The sequence below is a fragment of the Phoca vitulina genome, unplaced genomic scaffold, assembly GCF_004348235.1.
Source record: "Phoca vitulina isolate PV1807 unplaced genomic scaffold, GSC_HSeal_1.0 scaffold19, whole genome shotgun sequence".
Classification (NCBI taxonomy): Eukaryota; Metazoa; Chordata; class Mammalia; order Carnivora; family Phocidae; genus Phoca; species Phoca vitulina.
In genome coordinates this window covers 1,208,346-1,214,885 of record NW_022589722.1, presented here as the reverse complement: position 1 = coordinate 1,214,885, position 6,540 = coordinate 1,208,346, and positions in this window count along the sequence as shown.

Here is a 6,540-nt window from a genome sequence, read left to right as displayed (position 1 = left end):
AGCATAGTCATTCTCTGTCACTGAGCCCTCTTTGCAACTCCAAAGCCTCACTCAGCACTTGACTGTGTAGGTGGCCACCAAATGCCAATGAAATTTCATAAGTCAGATTATTCAGTATGCTATCAGATAAAACTCATTTGCCCTCTTAGATTGTCTCACTCTGACTGTATTCAATGGTTTTGATTTCATTTGGCCATCATAAGTATAATCTGTCCAAACTTGTTTGGTAAACAGTAGCTGCTAGTTCACTTAGTCACTGCCACCCACATCTCATTTCTCCAGGAACCTGAATAGGAGATGTTGGCAGAGCAAAAACTTCTCTAAAGGATTTCACTGAAACACATTTAATAGAATATTGCAACAGAAATACTGTCAGGCAGCCCTAAGTGTTTGTTTAATGTTTCCAACATCTGTGTAATATTTTTATACCTTTGTTTCCTTTTTCTGATCTTAGAGGAGTAATTCTTCAGCATATGAGTCCCTGGCAAAAGGAAAACACAAAAATCTAATCTTTTCTTGGTCATGATATAAGGCTGAAAAAAAATTAAAAATAAAAATAAATTTTAAAAAACTTATTTTACACCACCTGTTATTTATCATTGCTTAGCCTCTGTTAATTATTTATCTTCTGTATCCCTTTTTATTTTTGAAGTCACCCATTAGATGAAAGAGAATAATGGCATAATTCCAGTAAAGCTATAAATATTTATTGAGTAATAATGGATTTTAACCCTATACAAACGATAAAACCTGGGAGAGTAGAAGCTATTCCTTGACAAATTAAAACATAGAGATTAAGCATTTGCTAGTATTCAGAGTATTTGGAACAGTAAAAGGAAGTATTTTTGTATGAGAGCTTTGTAATATGAAAACAAAGTGTATAATCATTTTTTTAAAATATTAAAACTTATTACTCATTGTATTCAAGTACAGTAGACATTCTCCTGAATGTCTGAAAAGATTTATGGAATGAAATATACAGAATTGCTGAATTCCTTAATTAATAGTTCATTACAGTTCATTAACAGTTGTAACAGTTCATTACAATAACAACAGCTATTTTATATCAGGGAAAGAGTATGAGAGATACTGGACAACAGCATATGTCTGTAAGAATCTCTACAGTATTTTAAGAAAATCCAAAATTTGTTTAATATGTTTGCAAATAGCATTTAAATTATCCTATGTGGTGGAATTGGAAAGAAGATATTGCATGAAAAAAATCATTCATTTTATGATTAATTTTCTAAGGTCTAGACACATAAAAATGCAGGCAAATCAGATTTTACAACTGATATTCCAATGTAAGTTGTTTACTATTTGTTCACTTATTTTATTTCACTCAGGAGGAAATGATTTTTTTTTTCATTTTGTAGTGTAATTGCTATAGCTATTAAGATTCCAAAAAGTAGGGAGTATCAGAAATATCTAAGCAACAGAATCAGATTTAACCACAAAATCAGCAGTTTTCATATTGTATAAAGTATACCACTATCTAGTGTTTCTAAATACTAGTAAATGAAAAATATAGCATGACACAGACTGCAAATTTAAACCAATTGACATTATAGGAATCTTCTGTATTAAAAAATACAACATGTTTTGAAAGGTCTAGAATGATTCTACAACAAAGTTTGGCAAACATTACCAACAACTTCAGAGTGAATTATAAACAAAACAGTCACAGCATTGGGAAGGTTATTTTTTAAGTCTGTATAATATGGAGATTCTGATTTTTAGTGTTTATTTGTATGTCTATTGGTGTTTGGCTTTTTCAGATGTAAAACTTTTCTTTTAAATCCAGTCTGCTTGGATTACTGTGAGATGCCTGAAACTGCATTTAATTAGTAATTCTTACTAACACAAGAAACAGATAACCTTGAATCCCATCATACCAATTTATTACACATTTATATTATAAATTTACAGTATCATATATTCATCCATATTCATTAAAAATATTACCAGCATCATTTTTCTATCTTTCGGTTTTAGTCTATTTCAAAGCCAATTCTTTTTCTATAATATCTCTGATATTTCCTTCAATCTACCAGATGTAGATTTGCCATCAGAAAAATTCAGGCTTTCAGAAACATTACCTATTTTTGTTCTGTCTAAATTAAATCCATGAGCCCCAGTATCACAACCATTGCTGGGTGGTCCCTCCCTTTCCCCAGGCCTCTACAGGGAGATTCATGTGTTGCCCAAAGGATGAAAAAGAACATCCAGGTCTCATTAAGCCCTGTACTACTACCACCACTCCATAAACATTTAAGATGGGGATAGGCTAATGTTTCCCCAATTCACTTGAGCCACCCTCTTTTGCAAGACTTGCAAGAATGTCTTGCATTATACTTTTAAATGTGAGGTTTTACAGATATTTGTTCTCTGCCTGAGGCCTTAGTCTATATGTAGGCCAGCTTTGTGATTTAGTGTCTCCATCATTTCACAAGCATACATCAAATAAATGAATTTATTTAAAAATTACGATGCCTCTCTCACTTGGGATCTCAGACTTAGAATAAAAGGCAATATTCTTTACTTATAAAGAACATTTTTCTGGAGACCCTCTGTGCAGAAAAGGGTTAGCATAACAAGCCCAAGACTGCCTGTCCTTAGAAAATCCTGCTTGCAAGGTTGCCCTTGGCTTGCACCTGGAGACTCGGCTGATAAAGTTCCGTACACTGATATAAAGCTTTCTTTAAATGATAAGAGTGGCTCATTGTTTGTGCAAATAATGCGGTTTATGCTGAACACCTGCTTTCCTTCTGGGATTCTAGAATTTAGATACACGTTAGGCAGAATGTGCCTACGTGACCAGTCCCCAGTTTAAACCTTGGATGCTGAGCATCTGATGAGCTTCCCTGGTAAAAAACAAACAAACAAAAAACAAAACAAAATACAACAAAACAAAAAAAACAAAAACAAAAACAAAAAACAAAAAACCTCATATGTGTTGTCACAACTCAATACTGGAGAAATTAGGTGTGCCCTTTGTGACTCCTCAGATGGGAGACTCTGGAAATTTGGTGCCTGATTTCCTCCATACTTACATCCCATGCTCCTTTTCCCTTTGTTAATTTTGCTTTGTATTCTTTTCACTGTAACAAAGCATCGCTGTGGGTAAAATTATACTGAGTCCTGTGAGGCCATTTATTGAATCACTGAACCTAGATTGGTCTTGGTGAACCTCAGCCCACTCCCTGAAAAGGAGAATTCTATTTTAGCAAAGGGCTTGAAGCCATCTGAGATTCCGGAAGGATGCTGTCAATACACAGAAATGTATTACCTTCATCCAAAATACTTGCTTTGTATGTTTATTCTGGCAGCTGAAGTCATTACTATCATACAACTATTTTAATTGCCAGTCTTATTTTATACAACTCTCAAATAAGTCACTAAATCAGCCTGAGCACACTGTATTTTTCAAATAAGTTCTTCTGCTCCTCTCCATGTCTTTGTTCATTCTGTTCATATTACCTTGAGTGCCTCTTCCAACTCTAATTGGTAGAAACCTAATGTCTTTAAGGACCACAGAGAGAGAGAAGTGGAGTGGTTAATGCACGGTTTCGGAATCAGATGGTCTAGGCTCAAACCATGACAGGTACTGGCTAGAACCTTGAGCAAGTTATTTCTCCTTTCTGTAGCTCAATTTCCTTATTGGAATGCATATCATGAAAAAGTAAACTTACAAAAAAGTGGTACTCATGTGTTAGGTTTAAATAATTCAACATTTGTAGAGTCTTTAAAACTATGTAACACATTGTAAATGAACATTATTTTTGTGTTTATAACAAATGATACTGGCTTCATAATTACTCTGAAGAAAATGTTCTACTGGCTTCCTAATTGCTCTGAGGAATGTACATGATATGCCACTGGCCGAGATCCATGGAGCTGGGGTGACAGGGTCGACTTTGAGAGAAAAGAGTGTTTTCATGTGTCATTGATAAGTCACTGGACTGACTTCCTCATCTCCTGCCGCAACAGGTAGAATGAAGTAAATTGTTCTGTGCCTGATTTCAGGAATGCCTCAGGGGGCCACTGTTTTAAAAGCTCCAGAATAATGTTACATGAAAATCTAACACTACCAATAACTTCACAATTAATTGTGAAAAAACAGTCGTAGAATTAAGCAGTTTGCCTTTCAAGTCTGAAAGATACCGAAAATAAACTGAGTTTTAGTGTTTATTTTTGGGCCTATCAGTGTTGTAACTTTGAGTTATAAATTTTTTCTCCTAAATGCAACCAACTAGGGTGGTTGGGCGTCTTGGCCCTCTGACCTCAGAAGACTTAAGGTGTGACTAGAAAAATATCTTGGCATCTGCCCCACACTTCTTGCCACTCTGCCCATGTGTCCCATAAAATCAGTTCTTCTACTTTTGTATTTCTCTAGTCTCTTGATCCCTCCATGTCCCCACTAATCACAGCCACCTCCTGTCTTCACTGCCTTTTTCAATTTATTTAGATTCATGATTCATTGGTAACTTCTTTACAACCAGTGTTCTCTCTCCCTTAATCTCAGTACCCAAGTCTATGCTGGCTTCAGTGTAATCGAAGTTTGCAGGAGGAAGTATTATAACAGCACCGAACACTATCAAATCATGAGCTCTGACATCAAATCGGCACTCAGTACTTTCTGGCAGTGCTAGTGGTTTTCTGGTAAAGTCTCTCTCTCATGGGGAATAAGATCGTGTGCGGGGTATTAAAGTGAGCAAGTACTCTTTCACTAACTATAAAATAAATGATCATAAATAATGAACATGTAAATACATGTTCCTTGTTTACAACTTGAGCACAACCCCATCTTAATTCCTAGACCATTATGTTATGGCAGAAAAAAACACAGGGTTAGGAATTAAATCACCTGAAACTGAGCTCTGGATCTACTCCACATAGACTGGAGTCACATAATCACTTGAGCCTCACTAGCTCCTTTCCCACCCCACTTCCCTCCCCTGACTTTGACAGCAAGCAAAATACCTTGAAAGCACTCTGTCCCTGTTACAGAATGAGGTGCAGAAGGGAATTCATGTTTAGCTGCCTTCACGTGACACTGTCATTCTCATGTTTGTTTCACTTCCCCCAACCATGAACCATGAGCATCAGTCGCTCCAACCTAGAAGCTGTTGAAATAGAGCCCTTTTCACAAGTCTTTCATCAAATTATCTCTCAAAGCTTCCAAGCATTCCCTAAGGGTCTTCTGGAACTCTAGCTATGCCTTATTGAAGAAAAGATTAGGGGAACATTTTTTTTATTAAATACTAATGTATTAAACTTCTGTTTCAGGTACACTATTTTCTGAGTGTTTGTAAAGGCCCTGAAATTTCATTGTGGTGTTATGTTATTATTCCATTTCAACCTAATTGATCTAAAACTAAGTGGGGGTACTGTAATTCAATTGTGTCCCTAGCCACTTAAAGTTAGCAAAGACCCCACAAGTTAAAGGGCATGGTCCCTCCAAATATTGATCTTACCTCAAATGCCGGCCACACTTAAAGGATCATCAGGGGCCTCCCACACTTCTGACTGAATGACTACACATTTGGAAGTTCCCATGACCCCCTCAGGTTCAGTAATTTGCTGTAATGACTCACAGAACTCACAAAAGTACTGTACTTACAATTAGGTTTTATTATGAAAGACACAAGTCAAAGAAGAGGCACAAAGGGTAGGGTCTCGGAAGGAACAGACAGCTGTACCCTCTTGTGGAATCAGGGTGCAATCACCCCACCAGCACAACGCCGTATTCACAAAATAGAAACTCCACAGAACTTCTGGTGCCCAGAATTTTTATTGCAGTTTCAGAACATAGGCATGATTGATTAAATCATTGGCCACCTGTTGAACTCAAACTGCCTCCTCCCTCCCATTCCTGGAGGTCCAGGACTTTGGTTGATACCCAGTGGCTCAACGCCCCAGCCCTTTAATCACAGGGTTGGTCTTTCTTGAGTAGCTTACCCTATCCTAAATCTTCTTGTTAGCATAAATTAACTAGAGGCCCCCTGTGAGGCACCTCATTAGTATAACTATCAGGATCCACTATGAATAACAAAGAATTCCTATCACAGAGGAAATCCCAAGGATTTAATTTTCCTTTTAGGAACCAGAGACAAAAACCAATCAAACTCGTTTTCTAACAACAGTTATGCTGTTTTTATTACTAATAGATATATCAATAAACAGATGGAATATGTGGATGTATGAATTTAATATAGACAGCACATAATATTTACTACTATTTATTGGCTGGCAATCTGTATACATCGAAGTGCCTTGGTTCACAGCTCCATCCCTGACGAGTTCTGTCACCTCTTTGTAGATTGAAAGATGGCCAACCTCAAAGCAGGTTAGCAAATGCTTTATTCGTTGTCATACTGAACACTAGAGCCCAGAAGACAGTCTTTCAGATTGCTGTGAAGAACTGCTTGGAAGCTTGTTAGCAACAGGGGATTATATATACAAAAAGGGAAAGGGGGTATACATGCTTACAAGCAGTTGTCCAAATATTTGTGTGTTGCAAGGTGTAATGTGTTTGGC